Raw genomic sequence first — 17,627 nt, 5'->3', positions numbered from 1 at the left:
CTGTAGTGTTGACTGCAAACACATTATGAGAATAACAGCAATTTTGTATAATCACTATAAATACTTTCAAAAAGATATGTTCATTTTTTATAATTATTTTATTTTTCCTACTATGCTTGTTTGGATTTTATGCATTGAAGGGTTATTTTCTGTCTAATTAATCTAAAAATAAAAATTTGTATTTCTTTCATTTTATTTTTCTGATCATTTATTATATTTATATTATATACAGAAGTATTATTATGTTATATATTATGAATAGCAGTATTGATCTGAGACTGATTGAAAGACTATATCCCCTTGGGATAGTTTGCAAAATGCTGTCATAGAAGCTATGTTTGTCATACTGGGTGCACTATCAGATGACCTGAAATAACAAGATGCTAGATAGGGAGTTGGGATCTGCTTTCTGATATCATTACCAAGACAAGCTCTCTGGGACCTCAGCATCCATTCAGAGTAGGGCTGTTTTGTTTCACAGATGTGGGATTCACTTGGCAGCCCTATTGGGCAACTTTCTCCCACAGTGTGTGTTTTTTTCCAGATCACCCTCCCAGATCTTTGTCCACTGAGAAGTCATGCATTGCCCAGTCAGAGAAGGATCCAACTCCAACTGGTTGAGAGGCCATAGAGACTCATGGTGCTGGTATGAATCAGAATCCCCAAAGGTTTTCACAATTGGGACAGCAAAGAAGTTACTCAGATTTCAATGTAAATCCTTATGTCTGGATAGTCACAACTCAATAGCACATCACAGGATAGAGATGATATGCAGAAAAGAGGGGCTTTGGTTGACAGGAAGGTGGATAGAAGTTAAGGGACCCCCTTCCCCCCTAAAAAGTGAATATGTTCTTAAATTCTCTTCATGGAAATTCATATGTAGAACAGAGGAAGTGAGATTTCCACTGTATTCTGCCATGCTGAGAAAATGTATTCATTCATTCATCAGTTATTAATGCAATATTTCCTGGGTTGGACAGCAGGAATAGAAAATGATGACATCCCGCCAGCTCTAGGGATGCTACAATTTCTCTATTACTCAGAATGTGGTATTTCTGCTTTGATAACTGCAGAGGGGCTCTGTTCCCATGCTATGCTTTTATGGATATTTGGGAAATTATAGGGAATCCCAGAGGATAGAACTGGGATGTGAAGGACTTCGATGATCACATATGGATGATGTTTAAAGGAACAGAGGATGTTGGACCTGGTGAAGAAGACAGTGGGGCTACTTCCTGTTGCTACATAATGTCAAAACTGTGCTGATCAATATGAAATCCACTAGCTACATGGGGCTATTTAAATTAAAATGAATTAAAATGCAATAATATGGAGTATTCCATTTCCTAATTTCATTAGCACATATTGAATGCACGTGCCTTGTGGCTGTTACTTCGGGTGCCACAGGAACATTTCTATCAGCACAGGAACGTCTGTTGGAATGTGCTGGAATGGCGATCATGTGGACATATCTTGTTTCATTTAGATTTGAGGGTTGAAACCATGAAGATAAAGTGTGGAAATTTTGATCAGGATAGATTGTATTAGGAAAAAACTAAACAGAAATAGCTGCCCAAAGACTTCTTGTAGATGCGAAGTCCCTGGTTCCTGGAGAAATTAAGCTTTGGACTGGTGAGTCATTTGGTTGAGATTCTCTTGAGAAATTGCTTTGACTTTTTCCCCTGATTCTTCTTGTTGTGGAAGGTGCTCTTTATTCAGTGCCTATTCTGTTCCAGGTACTCAGCTTCATGCTTTTCCTACACAATCAGATTTATCATGTTAAGTATTCTGAAAATCAGGTAATAGTGTCCCCTTTTTACAGAATGAGGAGACTTACATGGTCAAGTTAAGTTCTAGTAAATGGCAATGGATGGATGGATCCAGGCTTATCTGTTTCAAAAGCTGGTAAGTGGCACATTTTATTTTTTCTGCTACTGGGGATTGACCCCAGGGTGTCATGCAAGCTAGGCAAGTGCTGTACACTAAGCTACACCCTTTGTCTTTATACTTCACACTTGAAACTAGCAGATGCCCAATAAATGCTAGTTGATTGAACAAATTGAACCAAGCAAACGTGATAGTTTCTGAAAAACAAACAATTTTCTTGTGTAGCTTGTGTATTTCAGCCAAAGTAAAAATAGATTACATACAGAAGAAAGGAATATTAATGACAAAATGTTAACGTTAGTTTCTGAGAAACAATTTTCCTTGTGGCTTCTATATTGCCACCAAACTAAAAATAAATCATGTAGAGAAGAAGGACATATTAATGACAAAATGTTCACATTGGTTCACTGTTCTTGGTAAAATTAGGTTTACTCTTTTTGTCCCTTTTAAAATAAATATTATTTACTGAACAAAATAAGCTTTACTTCAAAATATACTACAGGCACTGAGATAGCTTAGTGCCCACATTGAGTAGCGATCAACTCTTCCTGTGTAATGAACCACCCCCAAAACAGAGTGACTTAAAACCATAATGATGTATCAAAGCTCATGATGGTGGATTAGTTGGGAGATTCCTGTTGTGATTTCTGCTGGGCTCCCATGAAGCTGTACTCAGCTTGGCTAGGTTGGAAGGTCCAAATGACCTCATTGATATGGCTGCATTTGGTGCTGCCTCTTGGCTAGGGTGTCCTCCTCCTTGTGGTTCACCCTCTAGGAGGTGTCTTCCATTTCTTTGCATAAGTAGTTCCAACAGTGGGCGAGGGTGGAGGCTATATGTTTTCTTGAGCCCTAAGCTATAGATATTACAGCCATGCTTTTGAACCTACTATCTATCGCAAACATGCATTTAACTACAGAATAGGGACAGAGAATAATCTAGGGATTAATGATCTCAAATAGTATCTTGAAGTGTTGGATTAATTTCCTTGGGGTCTGGGGATGATTTATTTTGAATGTTCACAGCTTCCAGTCATAGTGTTCTTACTGTTGCATACATATCATGTTTTTAACCTGTGATAGCTATTAAGATATCACACCGAACACACTCAAATGTGCAGGCACTTTACTTTTGAATGCGTATGCTCAAGTGGAAATAATTGGTGGAAGCCAGTAGTTTTTATCCAAGTGAAGGAACACTGAATGATATTTTCAGGAGGGGTTGATGGTTGAAATAGAAAAGAAATAAAAACTTGGTTAAAGAAGCAACACAAATGTTCATTGCTGGATGATGGATACAGAAATGGGTGTGTATGTACAATGGATTATTATTCTGTCACATGCTATAACATGGATGAAGCTTGAGGAAATTATGCTAAGTGAAATAAGCCAGTCACAACAAGAGAAAAGATATGTGATCACACTTAAATGAGGTTCTTAGAGGAGCCAAGTTCATAAAACCAGAAGGTAGCATGGTACTTGCCATGAGCTAGCTTTCTTTTCTTTCTTTCTTTCTTTCTTTCTTTCTTTCTTTCTTTCTTTCTTTCTTTCTTTCTTTCTTTCTTTCTTTCTTTCTTTCTTTCTTTCTTTCTTTCTTTCTTCTTTTTTTCTTTCTTTCCCTTCCTTCCTTCCTTCCTTCCTTCCTCCCTCCCTCCCTCCCTTCCTTTCCCTTTCCTTCCTTCCTTCCTTCCTTCCTTCCTTCCTTCCTTCCTTCCTTCCTTCCTTCCTTCCTTCCTTCCTTCCTTCCTTCCTTCCTTCCTTTTTTACACTGGGGATTGAACCCAGGGGTGCTTTACCAGTGAGCTACATCCTTAATCCTTTTAATTTTTATTTTGAGACAGGGCCTCTCTAAGTTGCTGAGGCTAGCCTCAAACTTGTGATCCTCCTGCCTCAGCCTCCTGAGTCACTGAGATTATAGGCATGTACCACTAGGTCCCATTGGGGAGTTGTTTTTCAATGGGTACACAGCTCTTCAAGAAATCTGGAGATCTGTTTCAAAACAATGTAGTTATTCTTAACACTGTGAATTGTACACTGAAAATTGTTAAGAATTTAAATTTTATGTTGTGGGTGTTTTAAAGCCACAATTAAATAAACAAAAGAATTTAAGAAAAGAAATGTAGTGTTCTTATTCAGAGTGCTTATTGCAGAGCCAGTTCATGCCCATGGGTTATTTCTGTGCCTTTAACATGGGGAAACTTGCTCCTTACTAAGAATGAATCCAGAGATCATTTGAAAGAGGAGAGAATGATATCCTGAGAAGATATTTGAGCATCTTAGGAAAGCCCAAATGCAGTTTGTCTACACTGGTTAGAGCGATTCAGTTAGTGAGCCACTTATGTTGGCTGAGGACTTACTCTATATGTTGTGACATGGACACCAACTGAGTTCACAGCCCTACATTCCACCTTCAACTCATGAAATCAGAGTCTCACCATTGCTGGTCCTGTTATCTCTTTCCCTAACCCCAGGAATTTGCAAATCCTCTTCCTTTTTGCAGAAATTTCTGTTGCTGGAGAGATAGGTGATATTCTTTTCAAGTTCATTTCAAAATTAAGACAATGAAAATGACTTTCAACAACCTCCTTTTATGTTTATTGTTTGCATAACTTAAGGGTGCTAGGTATATCTATTTAGGAATGAATTCATATTCATGGGGACCTTTTTTTTTTTTTTCCTTTTGTATGACAAGAAGTCCCTTGTAAATAGTGGAAGTTGGATTGAGGACCTTTCTATGTTTCAATTCCACCATGCCTAGGGTTTTGGAATATGAGCTCATCCATATTTCCTCATGGTTGCTAAATGGCTGCTGCCTCCCAGGCAGGCCTCACATTTGTTTTCCAGGTAGGGAAAAAGTGGGACAGAACAAATGGCAAAGAAATATACCCTCTGAGACTATGTATTTATCAGGAATATAAAGCTTTTCTGAAAGCTTTATCTAGCAGATATTTTATTGACCAAAAGCAGATCCCTGTCATATGACCACTGCTAGCTGCAAAGTGACTGTGAGGAGAGGAGGATAATAGGAATAGACTGGCTTAGCCAGTTGACAAACCTGCTGCTTACAGGAGTGCACAGCCAGCACACCCTCCACACACCACTGTCTTCCAGAGACAGTGGGGAGGGTGGGGCTCCATTTCTACCCTCATGACAGGGAACACTTGTGGGTACTGCTCTGAAGTGCCATTCCATGTCCTACCATTCACTTCTTAGGTCCTGTTTCCATCGATCCTCTTTACAATAATAAGGCACTTAAGAACAGAGGATATTTTGCATATCTTTGTCTAACTGCAGGCACAGCATACCTTGCAATTCATTTGTACTTAATGTATATTAGTTGATTGTCCAGAAACAATTGGATTTTGCTATGGTTGGATGGGTTCAAAGTGTTCCTCATAGTTTCATGTATTGGAAACTTGGTCCCAGTGGGACAGTGTGGAGGTAGCGGAACCTTCGGTGGGAAAGGGCTAGTGCAAGTGATTATGTCATTGGGAGTGCTGCCCTCTCATGAAATTGAGAGTTCTTGTGAGACTCTGGTATGCTCTTGTGAGAGTTACTATAAAAGAGTAAGATGGGCCTTTCCTTGTCCTCTGGTTTCCTGTCTGCCATGTTGTTATGCTTTAGATATGAGGTATACCCAAAAGCTCAGGTGTGAGTCTGTGAAAGAAGGTTTAGAGGTGAAATGACTGGGTTGTGAGAATTTTCACAGAACCAGAGTACTAATCCCTGATAGGGATTAACTGGGTGGTAACTGCAGGTAGAGTATATATGTGTATTGAGGAGTGAACCCATGGGCACTTAACCACTGAGTCACATCCCAGGTCCTTCTCTTTAATTTTTAATTTTGAGATAGCATCTTGCTAAGTTGTGTAGGGCCTCACTAAGTCACTGAGGCTGGCTTTGAACTTGTGATCCTTCTACCTCAGCCCCCAAAGCCACTGAGATTATAGGCATGTGCCACCATGCCTGGCTGGGGCATATATTTTGTTCTTGGTGAAAGGAGCTCTCTCTCTGTTTGCTGGTGGCCATGTCCTGAGCTGCTTTCTTCTTCTATACTTTTCCACCATGATGTTCTGCCTCATCTTGGGCCCAGAGGAATGGAGCCAATTGTGGATGGACTGAGACCACAAGCCCAGATAAACTTTTCCTCCTCTAAAATTGTTCTTATCAGGTATTTTGGTCAAAGCAGCAGAAAAGCTGACTAAAACACATGTGATCTCTCCATCTGCATGCATTCCCACCATTGCGATGCCATCGCCATGATATGACACAGCTGAGATGGTTCTCACCAGAATCAGCACAGTGGTAGTTAAACTTTCAACCTCCAAAACTGAGAGTTAGATAAACCTCTTTTCTTTATAAGTTACCCAGCACTTGTCATTTTGTTATAGTAAGAGAAAGTGGACTAATACAGATTTCTCTCTGGTCTTAAGATAATTCCAGACTCCTCTTGGGCTGGACATAGGGATGATTGACTTTTCTTCCAGATGGAGAACTGCATGCCATCACATTCACACAAATTCCCTTTTGGGCTGGATATTTTATGCTCATGTCTCTCCCTTTAGCTTCCACTTCTTGCTGGCCATCTTTTGGCAGGTGCACCCAGAGACATGTGGAAGTTGACATAGTGATGAAAAGAGCTAAAAAAAAAAAAAAAAAAAAAAAACAACAAAAACCCAACCCCCCAAACCCCACAACTTTCAACTTCCCTATGATGAAAATCACAAGATTGTTTAAATAGCAGGTGTCATTAACATGTAGTTGTGTGTTATTAACATATATTTGGGAGAGTAGACAGCATATCCACATAGCTCTAGAGTGACTAATTTGGTGCTAAACGTCTAACCAGGATTGTAAGGAGGGACGATTGCCTCTCCAGGATGCTCATCTTGCTCTTGGATCCTAATGACACTTTAAAGCCTTGAGCTGCCGGCATGGGCGGAACCCAGTCTGCTTTGCTGGGGTGATTTTTTGCCTCTGGGAACCACAGGCTGATTTGTATGTTCTCATTGTAACAATTTCTGAAGCCTCAATTTCTGAGGTCTTCCATGGCACACTATAATTTCAGGATTGACAATGATGCTGACAAGAGTGAAAAAGAAAACATATTTAGGGAAACAAGGAATTTCTCTCAACCTTTATTTTGACATTCAGCAGTAGATGATGGATGTTTTAAATTACTGTTGATAAGAAGCTATCAGTAGGAGTTATTTTGTTTCACAGATACCTGGCAGGTCAAAAACATACTCAAATTGAACAAATATTCTCAAATTAAGTATGGGGAATAGTAAGGCCAAGTAACTCATGATGCAGAGAGTAAGGGAATTCAGAGGAACAGAAGCACATTACTGCTATAGTGCTCAAGGGAGCCAAACCCCGACCTCACATCCACTAAAAGCAGGTGACTATCAGAAGAAACCCTGCTGGAATGTGGGTATCCATCACAGTAATTTAGAGAGCTGGCACTGACTTAGGAAGGGGTGTGGAAACCCACAGCCCAGTCTGTTGGGAAGTTGGGGGGAGGTACAATAGTTTTGGATCTTGAATGTCCCCCAGAGGTCCATGTGGTAAAGGCTTGATCTCCAGATTTGTGCTGTTAGGAGGTGTTGGAACCTTTAAGAGGTGGGGCCTAGTGGGAGGTCTTAGGTTATTGGGGAGGTGACCTTGAAGGGGACTGTGGACCCTGACCTGGTCCTTTTTCTTTTGCACCCACTAATAAGATAACTGGGCCCCCTCCACCACACTCTTGTGCCATAATATGCTCCTTTGCCACAGCCCCCACAACAATGGGGCCAACTGACCAGGGGCTGAAATAAACCTTTTCTTTACAAATTGATTATCTTAGGTATTTTGTTGGAAAACTGACTAACACACAGGGCTTGGACTAAATGAACACATAATTTAAAATTTCTTTCACCAGTTAATATTTCTGAGGCCTGACTTTGTCCATCTATAAAATGGGCTGGTAATATCCACCTTGTTACTGTGAGAGGCACAGGAGGGGATGTACATGAATTGGCTTTGGAAACTGTGATGAATTATGCATCTGCTTTCCTTTGGATCAACAACATCTGCTACAATAGTCAATGTAGTAGATGTGGTTCCTTTGCAATCTATTTTAAACTTCTAACTTACCTGTTGAAAGTCTCACATTTTATACAGATGTGTGTGTGTGTGTGTGTGTGTGTGTGTACTACTGGGAACTGAATCCAGGGATGCTCTACCATGGAACCAAATTCCCAGCTCTTTATTTTTCATTTGGGACAGATCCTGTCAAATTGCTGAGGCTGGCCTTGCACTTGCCATTTTCCTGCCTCAACCCCCTGAGTAGCTGAGACTATAGGTATGAATCATGGCAACTAGCAAAATTTTTAAGGCCTTTAAATGCATATTATCAAATTGTCCTCCAGAAAGACTTACTCCACCAACGTTTATGGGGCGCATTAGTTCTCTGTCTCTCCTTCCCTTCTCTTCTCCCCTTCCTTCCTTCCTTCCCTTTACTTTTTTCTTTCTGGCATTGAACTCAGGGGTGTCTTACCACTGAGCTATATCACCACCCCCCCTTTTTTATGAGAAAGCAATTCCAGTTTAATGGAAGAAATGCTGAGAGATTCAAGATTAATGTTATCTACTATTAGTATGTAAAACTGAGGGAAAGATCAGTGAATCGTGCTCATAGAATTCTGCCCCCATGGGAGATGGAAGGGTCAATCCAAAGCCACTGATGGAAAGATGAAGAAAGATGGACCCTCAGAGCATGGGTTTCTGGCTAGAATTTGTTCCTTACTCACTATGTCAATTTTTTCTCCCAGTCCCCTCAGGCTGATTCTCTAGGTTAACATGGTGATCATGTTTGCTGTAGTAGAGAAAGGAAGTGATGGGCTGAACCCAGTGGCAGTGTTGAAAAGCTTCCCCCTTTTAATTAATTAATTAATTTTTTTGAGACAAGGTATCACTAAATTCTGATCCTCCTGCTTCAGACCTCCCCAGTTGCTGGGATTACAGGCATGTGCCACTGTCTCCAGCTTCCCTTTCACTTTTAAAGGCTGCTTTGGGTCTTTATAAGGCTTCTAAGTTCATAAAGGTGCCTGTATTGTGTTGGGAACCAACCTAACTCCAGAAATTGAACTGTCCCATTTCCTACAGCAGCATGGGGCTCTGTGGGCCATCCTGTCCTGTACAACTGTGCCTCCCATGAATCCAAGGGAGACAGGGAGACCTGTGAAGGACTTGGTAGGCTGAGAAGTGTTGTCGTGCTTCCTCCAAACTTCATTAGAAGCTAAACCTGTATCTGCTCACCTGGGGCCCTTGGAGCCCAAAGTTGGCTTCTATATAAAATGCGTTCTTCCTTTTTTGGGGGGAATGTTAGTGGGGTTTATAATGACATAGACATAGCAAAAGTAGGTGGAAAGTGTAATCAAACAGAAAAATATCTATTATCAGGTGAAAGTTTTCCATTTGGAAAAAATTTATAACTGGGGGTATAGCTCAGTGGTAGAGCACCTGCCTAGCATGTGTGAGGCCCTGGGTTCCATCCTCAGCATAGAAAAAAGGAAAAAAAAACAGTTTGGGCACTTAAAAATAATCATATATACCTCTTTATAAAAGTAGGAAACAGAATGGCCATTCTGTTGCAAATTCTAGTCCTGCACAGTGTTTAAAGAAATAAAAGTATTTTGCCTCCTCCTCTTTCTCCTATGAGGCTGAAATAGTTTATTTATACAGCTCTCACCTTAGGTGAGAACTCTAAATTAAACACTTATCATGTTATCAGTTAATGTACAGGAAACCCATCCAGCAAGGGGAGTGAGCAGGCTCTAAAACCAGGTGTAATTGAATTCATATAAAAGGGGTTAACAAGGTGACATTCATGTCCCGGACCCTGGGAGCTTTTCCTTGAACTGGTTCACGTAGTAAAAGCCTCACATTCTTTTCTGAAGGACGGTTGAGATAATTGTAATCATAATGGAGACTATATGCCGTGGAAGTCTTGAAAAGAATGAGCGAGAGAGTTGGCGTGGTGAAGGATACATAACAGGCCAACTCAGAGCTTGCACAGCCTCTTGTCTGGAAGCACAGTCTACCCTCACCAAGACTCGTGATAACTACGAAAAGTGAAGCGAGGCTGTATGAGAGGCCGTGGATGTTAAGCTTGTTAACATTTCCATTATGTCTAAAAGCAGAAAATGGAACAAATAAAGCAGGTTGAATTTTTTTCCCCCAGTATAATGTATGCCAGGATGTCACAAGAACTCATTGTCTGCAATGAATACAAAAATATGGGCAATTCAAGCTGAACAATGAGAATGTCGGTGATTCTCTAAAAGCGTCTCATTCGCATTAAGTTCATCTAGCATGGTTTTACCCTGATTTTCTTCCCTCCCAATAAGGCTGTTCCTTGAATAATATGATCTTTAAAGTTTAAGTTGCATGTAGAAGACCTGCTTTTTTCTCTTGCTACTTACTCCGTTTCCGAAATACAAGAAATACAGAATAAAATAACATCAGAATCACTGCATTTGTTTTTCCTGCCTCCTTGGCTCTCAGGTTAAAAGCTGTTGTGATTTTGATGCAAATATCCTAATAATTTGCACAGGAAGCGGATGCAGGAATCCTAGTGGTGTGTGTGCTCAATGTACTGTTAGGCATCTTTTTTTTTCTTCAAAGGAGGACTTGTTCTGTTGCTCCGGCTTTGGTCCAACTTGAGCAGGCATATGTCCAGGCTCTCTCCTGAGCCTGGGGACATGCTGGGCCACCAAGGAAGGTAGTCCAGGAGGCAGACTGTGTACTCCAAGGGGAGGCTGGGAGTTCTTTTCTGTCTCCTCCAGGTCTCTTGCTCTTATAGGAAGGGCCTTTTGGGAATGAGGACTTCAAGACTTTAAAGTGATTTTGACCTTGAGCTAACGGTTTTGGAGTGAATGAGCTTACTGAAAGGATGGCAACGTGGAATGTTTCGCTCTCCCCAGGATTACAGGAGTGGGCTTAGAAGACAGAGAAGAGCAGACAACAGTTGAGTTTTTGTGAGACTTCGCCATGTTCCTATCTTGCCCTCTTAGGAAATGACTGAAAATTCAGAATCAAATATATTGTAGGTATACATTCCCTCTGGATCACTCACCCTGGGTCCTTGGAGCCCAAAGTTGGTACAGATTAAGTTGGCTTTTGGCAATAGGCATAGGACATAAAGCTACACAAGGCCATTTATCAGATTCCAAGAATTAGACCCTTTGGGGACTCCCTTACATAGATGTCTACAAAATACCTTGTTTTCAACCCAAAAAAGGAAGTTGGTTTCTCTCAGTTCAATATGAAGTTTTGTTGGACTTCCCTATTCTTGTTTTCTTAGCTGTATTCCTTTCCTTTTCTTACTTATTCTTCTGACTCTTGATTCATGAAATAGGGCAACATCCAAAATTGCCCTTAGTCCTCTTCCCTTTCCTCCTGTGAAGATGACTCCCTACAGCTTTTCTCAGGCATCCCACTTAGTGTGCAAGATGAGCTGAAGGCTGGAAATTTCTGGAGGCTGATGCAGTTCTGAAACTATTCTAGACACCTGGGTGTGCAGGAAGGGAGTAAGGGGATTGCAAGGGGAATGTGGGTGGTATCTCCCAAAGGTCCATATGTTAAGGGCTCGGTCCCTATAGTAGCATTATTAGGAGGTGCTGTGGACCTTCAGGAGGTGAGACCTCGTGGGAGGGCCATAGGCTACCCCTTCTTTCTCTTTCTGCTTCCTGGCTTGAGATATGACCACTCACTCTGAAGTGTATGCCTTGCCACTGCCATCCACTGTGCTCACCAGAGGCAAAAGAAACAGGCCTGCCCGATTTTGGATTTTGAACCGTTAAAACTTGAGCTAAATAAACCTTTTCTCTTTATAAGTTAGTTGTCTCAAGTACTTTGTGACAGTGATGGAAAGCTGACTAACACAGCAAGGATAGAAGCCCAGAGGCTTGAAAACTAGGTTGGATTTGGGGCAGGAGATGAGGGAAAGAGGGCCAAAGCAGGGCCATGAGGGGGTGCTCAGAAAAAATGGAAAAATGCTTTTCTAAAGCTCGGCTTGTTTCTGCTCCTCCCCTCACAGAGCCCTTCCTGGTTCTCCCAATGTCAGCAAGAAACAGAACATAGGCAAGTTCCTCAATCCAACAAGACCTGGCCTCTGCCTTCTTTCCTAGGTTTCTCTTCTACCATCCTCCCAGGTCCTCCACTTGAATCCCTCTCAGTTCTTCCTGTCTTCTAGAACTTGGCTTGTCCTGGTACCTGCTACCTTGACCTGAGACATCTTCTACATCCTTTGGAGTCACCACCTTCTTCCTGGCACCTCTTCTTGTCCCCAAGAAAATGTCATGTCTCCCTTTCCCCAGTCAGATATTAGGATTTTCTGCCTATCTTCCTCCCTGTACCTTCTCCCCTGCCCTGTCTGTCTGTCTGTCTGTCTCTCTCCTGGGAACTGCCTTGTATCTTTCTATGTTCCCTATAGGATGCACAAACATACTTAAAGTTGTCATTATCATTTAAAAAATTTAAATTGATACATACTGATTGTACAGATTTATGGGACATGGTATGATAATTTGATACATGTTGTGTTAGTCAGCTTTTTGTCATTGGGACCGAAATAACACACAAGAACAACTTATATCAGGAAAAGATTATTGTGGGCTCATAGTTTCAGAGGCCTCAGTCCATGTTTGGCCCGCTCCATTGCTCTGGATCTGAGATGATGTGGAACATTATCATGGAAGGGTATAGTGAAGGAAAGCTGCATACTTGTCATGGCAGCCAGGAGACGCAGAGAGAGGGAGGAACCAGGGACAAGACAAAATCCCCAGGGCCATACTCCCAGTGGCCAACCTACTTCTTCCAGCCAAGCCCACCTGCCTATAGTTACCACCCATTCAAATTACTAATCCATTAGTTACCTCCATTCAAATTATTAATCCATCAAATGCATTAATGCACTGATTAGGTTAACAGCTCTCATAAACCAATAGTTTCACCTCTGAATATTGCTGCAGGGCCTGACACATGAGCTTTTTGGGGACATTCCAGATCTAAACCATAATATATAAGATAAATATATATTATAATATAAATATATATTATATATATAAAATATATGATATATAATATAAATATATATTTTATATATATATATAAAAAGAATAGTGACCAAATCAGGGTAATTATCATATCTATCAAGCATTTTTCATTTCTTTCTGGTGAGAGCATTCAAAATCCTCTCTTACAGATATTTTGAAATATAAATTAATTAACTAAAGACATCCTACAATGTTATAGAACATTAGAGTTTATTTCTTCTATTTTTGATCTTGATAACCAATCCTTCTGAATCCCCCTTCATACCCTTTGCAGACTACACCCTATTGTACTCCCTACATCTATGAGATCAATTTGTTTAACTTCCAAATGTGAATAAGAACAGATGGCATCTGTCTTTCTGTGCCTACCATATTTAACTTAACATACTGTACTCCAGGCTCATCCATGTTGCAGATGACAGACTTTTCTTTGTAAAGGCTGAATAGGTTTGCAGTGTGTATATGCACCACTTTTTCTTTATCCACTCATTTGCGGATGGACCACTCATATGGCTGACTCCATATCTTGGCTATTTTGAGTAGTACTGTCATAAACATGGAAGTGCAGATGTCTCTTCAACACGCTAATTTCCTTTCCATTAGATAAATACTCAATAGTGGGGAAGGTGGATCTCATGGTAGTTCTATTTTTAGTTTTTTGAGGCGCCTTCATACTGTTTTCCACAATGGATGTACTAATTTGCATGCTCACCAACAGTGTATATAAGTTCTCCTTAGGAACAGAATGGCACAAACATTTTGACTTCACCTTCATGTGTGTGCTCAGTGCCTCTTAGACCAGAAGGTCATGTACATGTCATTTGAAGGTGTTGAGCTGAGTCACCAGATTACACTCAAGTGACAGCATCACATCCTGCTTCTGTATCATATGCTCATCGTAAGCACCAGACTGCTTTGATGCAGGAATGCAGTGGGAATCCACAGCCTAATGTTCTTTTTGCAAACACACAAGACTTACAGCAGTTATGAACTCATTCTGCAAACTTGGTGTGTAAAGAAATAGATATTTTTTTCATACTTTCTTTGTATTTTCTCATTTCATTGGTAGTAGCTTCATTTTATAGCCTTGAGGAATTCCTGCTTTCCCAAAGTTTGCTGCTAAGATCAGGACTTCCTGGATACTGAGCTGGTGTGAGGAGTTACGTTGGTGTTGGCATTGCTTTCTGCCTGCCTGGGATCCTGCAGGGTCATTGTTTCCTGTACTGATCCAGGACAGTAATGCTTTACCACTGTCCCTCTAGGCTCTCCGTGGCACCTAGGCTCATTCTGCCAACTTCTCTCAGCACATGGTCATGGCCACTGTGTGCAGCCATCCCAGACCCCACACTGCTTCCAGCTGCTCATGGCTTACAGACATGGACAGCTCACTTACTGGCGGGCTGTTTCAAGTTCATCCATTGGCCTTACTTATCAGTGAGGTATTCCTGCTTCCTGAGGACCTCCCTGGAAGTGGGGCATATCCTCCTTCTGCTACAGTATCCCCAAAGTTCTCTGAGGGTCTGTTGTTTCCATCTGACAGGGTAGGGCTCAGGGTCCCTTTATGGGGGTCCACCTTGGAGCCTAAACTCTTCTCAGTCTCTGCTGCTTCTCCTTTCTCCATCCAGGGAATCCGTAGTATAGTATGTCTTTGAGGATCATTCCACAATCGATTGTCATTGCTAGACCTTGGAGGGCCAAACTTTTGAAACTCAAAAACCTGGAAAATCTTACTTCCTTTGCTGGCCCTAAAATGCTGAGACAGTGGTCACAGATTGGTTCAGGTGATTGGAAAAGAATAGTTGTAAGAAGTAGGGGAGAAAAAAACAGAGGTAGAGGAGAGAGAGAGAGAGAGAGGAAATGTTAACCATGCAAACAGACCTGCTATGCAAGGGTTTATCTCATGACTTCTGATTATTCATGTAGCCATCAGAGGAGGCTGTGCATGTCCTGGAGGGACACTATAGCAGCTCAAAATATTTTGGAAATTGAATTTTTTAAATTGTTTCCAGAGTAAGTTCAGAGTATCTGCTTATCTGTCTATCTGTCTGTCTGTCTTTCTTTCTCACACACACACGAGTGCTCATGCATGCATGCATGTACACACACACACACACCATTTTTATTTTACTGCTTGACTTTCAAACTTCAGTCTGTGTTAGAATCATGTGGATCATTGTGAAAAGGGAGTTACTAAGCAAATGTCTGGGCAGTTTGGTTCAACAGAATTGGGGTGTGGGGTCCCCTGACATCTCTTTTCCCCAACAGATTGTAAGGTGTCAATGAACATTAGCTTTTAGCAGTAATTCTAGCAATAATTACAGCAATTTTTGAAAACAAAAGCTTTTTATTTTGGAGTAATTTGTAGATTTACAGAGGGGTCACAAGAATAGTGCTGGTTACCTGGACCCAGTTTATCCCAATGTTAACATTTTATATAGTCACAGTATGAGGGTCAAAACTAGGCACTTGATGTGGATACAGTGCTATTTGCTGAACTCCAGGCTTTATTTGAATTTCACAACTTTTTGACTATAGTCATTTTTCTGTTCTGGAACAGAATTCAGGACCCTGCATTCTGCTGATGATCCTATTTCTGTAGTTCCCTCAGCCTTTTCTTGTCTTTCACAACCTTGACAGTTTTGATGAGTACTGGGTAATTGTTGGTAGATTGGCCCTCAATTTGGGTCAGTCTGCACATTTGGTTTGTGACAGTGCCCAGATGATGCTGATGCAAGGAGCCCTCAGTCCTTAATCCTCCAAATTCAGGAGCTCCTCACCACTGGAGATACTCAAAAGTATGTGTCCTAAGCCACCAAAATGCCTATTTACAGAGAGACGCTCTTTAGAGAGGTGATGGAATGCACCTTCTTTGCAGTGGGAGGAGCTGAGAGTTTGCCTACCTCTCCCTCTCTTCATCTTACCAATGAGAAAACTGAGACCCATTTTGCTGTCATGATTTGTTCATGGTCTCAGAGCTGGTGGTTGGAAGAACCAAAAATAGAAAGTAGGTTTCCTAATTTGTAACCTTAATTTCCCCTCTGCCCCCTGATGGTTGTTGATAAGTAATCTTTCGAATGCTTGGCACATCATATTTAGTGAGAGTGAAAAACTTAGATGCCTGGACACAGGGGGTGAGGGGTAGGATTCCTTACAGGACAAGGGGTAGAGTACATGCTTAGTGTTGGCCACTGTCATCCCCCAGCGACCACTTCTGATTTCAGCCACACATGTCTTGCTTCATTCAGTCCTTGCTGGACTGTGGCAGTGCCTCCCTTTTGGAGGCGGGTTATAGGTGTGGGGCTCTTCCAGGCGTGGAGAGCAATTCTAAACCAATGAGAGACATGAGCAGATAAGAGTAGCAACCTGTTCTATGAATGGACCACCAGGAAACTGGTCCTACAGTGTTCCTCAGGGCATGCCCAAGGGGACTGAGTTCCAGGTCTAGATGAACTGAATTATTAATGTACCCTTTACTGGCTTTCCTCATTCCCTACTCCTGTTCCTGGGATTCTAACAGATAAACTATCTGCACCCAAGTTCTTGTTTCAGAAGCTGCTTTGGGGGAACATCAGTTAAGCAAGGTGAGTTCCTTTTGCTTCCAGACTCAGATTTATTCTACTCAGCTAAATTAGTGGTTGTGTAGACAAGTGTCCCAAGAGCACCAGGGTTATTTTTTTTGGTGGGAGCTGGGAGCAGGGAGAGAAGGTCGAATTTATTGAGGCATTTTTGTGTAGAGTATAATTCATCTTTTTTAGCATGCAGTTCTATGAATTTTTGGCAAACACAGTGGTCAGGTAACCACCGCCAAAATCAAAATACAGAGAGCAGTTCTGTCACTGCCCCTACCTCCCAAATTGCCTCATATTCATTTCAAGTAAACCCTTCCCCACCCCAGCCCCTGGCGACTGCTGATCTGCAGTTTAGACTTTTTCAGTATATCACAGACACTTCTTTTTCTTAGTTTGAGGCATCTGAGATCTGCACATGTTGTTCTGGTCAGTGGTCCTTTTTACTACTCAGTAATTGCGATAGTTCATTTAAATTGTCAGCTTGACTGGATTAAGAAAAACCTTGAAAAGTAGTCAAGCATTATTTCTGGGTGTGCATGATTTCTGTGTGTGAGGGTGTTTCCAAGAAGGATTAGCCTGTGGATCTGAGTGGACTATGTGGGGAAGATCCATCCTCAATGAGGCCAGGCACCATCTGATCAACCCAGGGCCAGAGAGAACAATTAGAGCAATGGCTGGTGTGTCCCTCTCTGAACTGGGATACACTCCTGAGCTGAAACAATGAAATCCAGGCTTCCCAGCTTTTGGACTCCAAGGCTTACATCAGGGTCCTTTGGGGTCCTAAAGTCTTTGGCCTTAGACTGAGACTTATTGTATTTGGCTTCCCTGAGTTCACAGGCCTTCACGTTTGCCCTGACCCCATGTTGTGGATGTGCCACCATCTCTGTTTTGCAGATGGTCTATTGTGGGACTTCAGACTTCATCATTATGTGAACCAATTCCCTTAATGCATTTCCTCTCAGGTGTCTCTATGCTATTGGTTCCATCTTTTTGGAGAATGCTGAATACGGTAGTCTTTCATGGTATGGATGGACCTGTGGGCTTCTCCATTGATGTGTTAAAGAACATTTGCATT

The 17,627-nt window shown here is 41.5% G+C and overlaps 1 long non-coding RNA gene across 5 annotated transcripts in view; it reads left to right on the top strand.

Moving 5' to 3' along the window:
- Window positions 1-1,848: 1,848 nt before the first annotated feature.
- Window positions 1,849-17,627, top strand: part of LOC306651642 — a 129,500-nt gene continuing 113,721 nt past the window's right edge. For all 5 annotated transcript variants that reach the window (XR_013761163.1, XR_013761164.1, XR_013761165.1 and 2 more), the window contains exon 1: window positions 1,849-1,905. This is a non-coding gene — a long non-coding RNA (uncharacterized lncRNA). The remainder of the gene's footprint in view (window positions 1,906-17,627) is intronic.

Source organism: Sciurus vulgaris, assembly GCF_902686455.1.
Source record: "Sciurus vulgaris genome assembly, chromosome: 2".
In the NCBI taxonomy this organism is placed as follows: domain Eukaryota; kingdom Metazoa; phylum Chordata; class Mammalia; order Rodentia; family Sciuridae; genus Sciurus; species Sciurus vulgaris.
The sequence above is the reverse complement of the archived record's forward strand: the minus strand, read 5'-3'. Positions and strand labels throughout refer to the sequence as shown.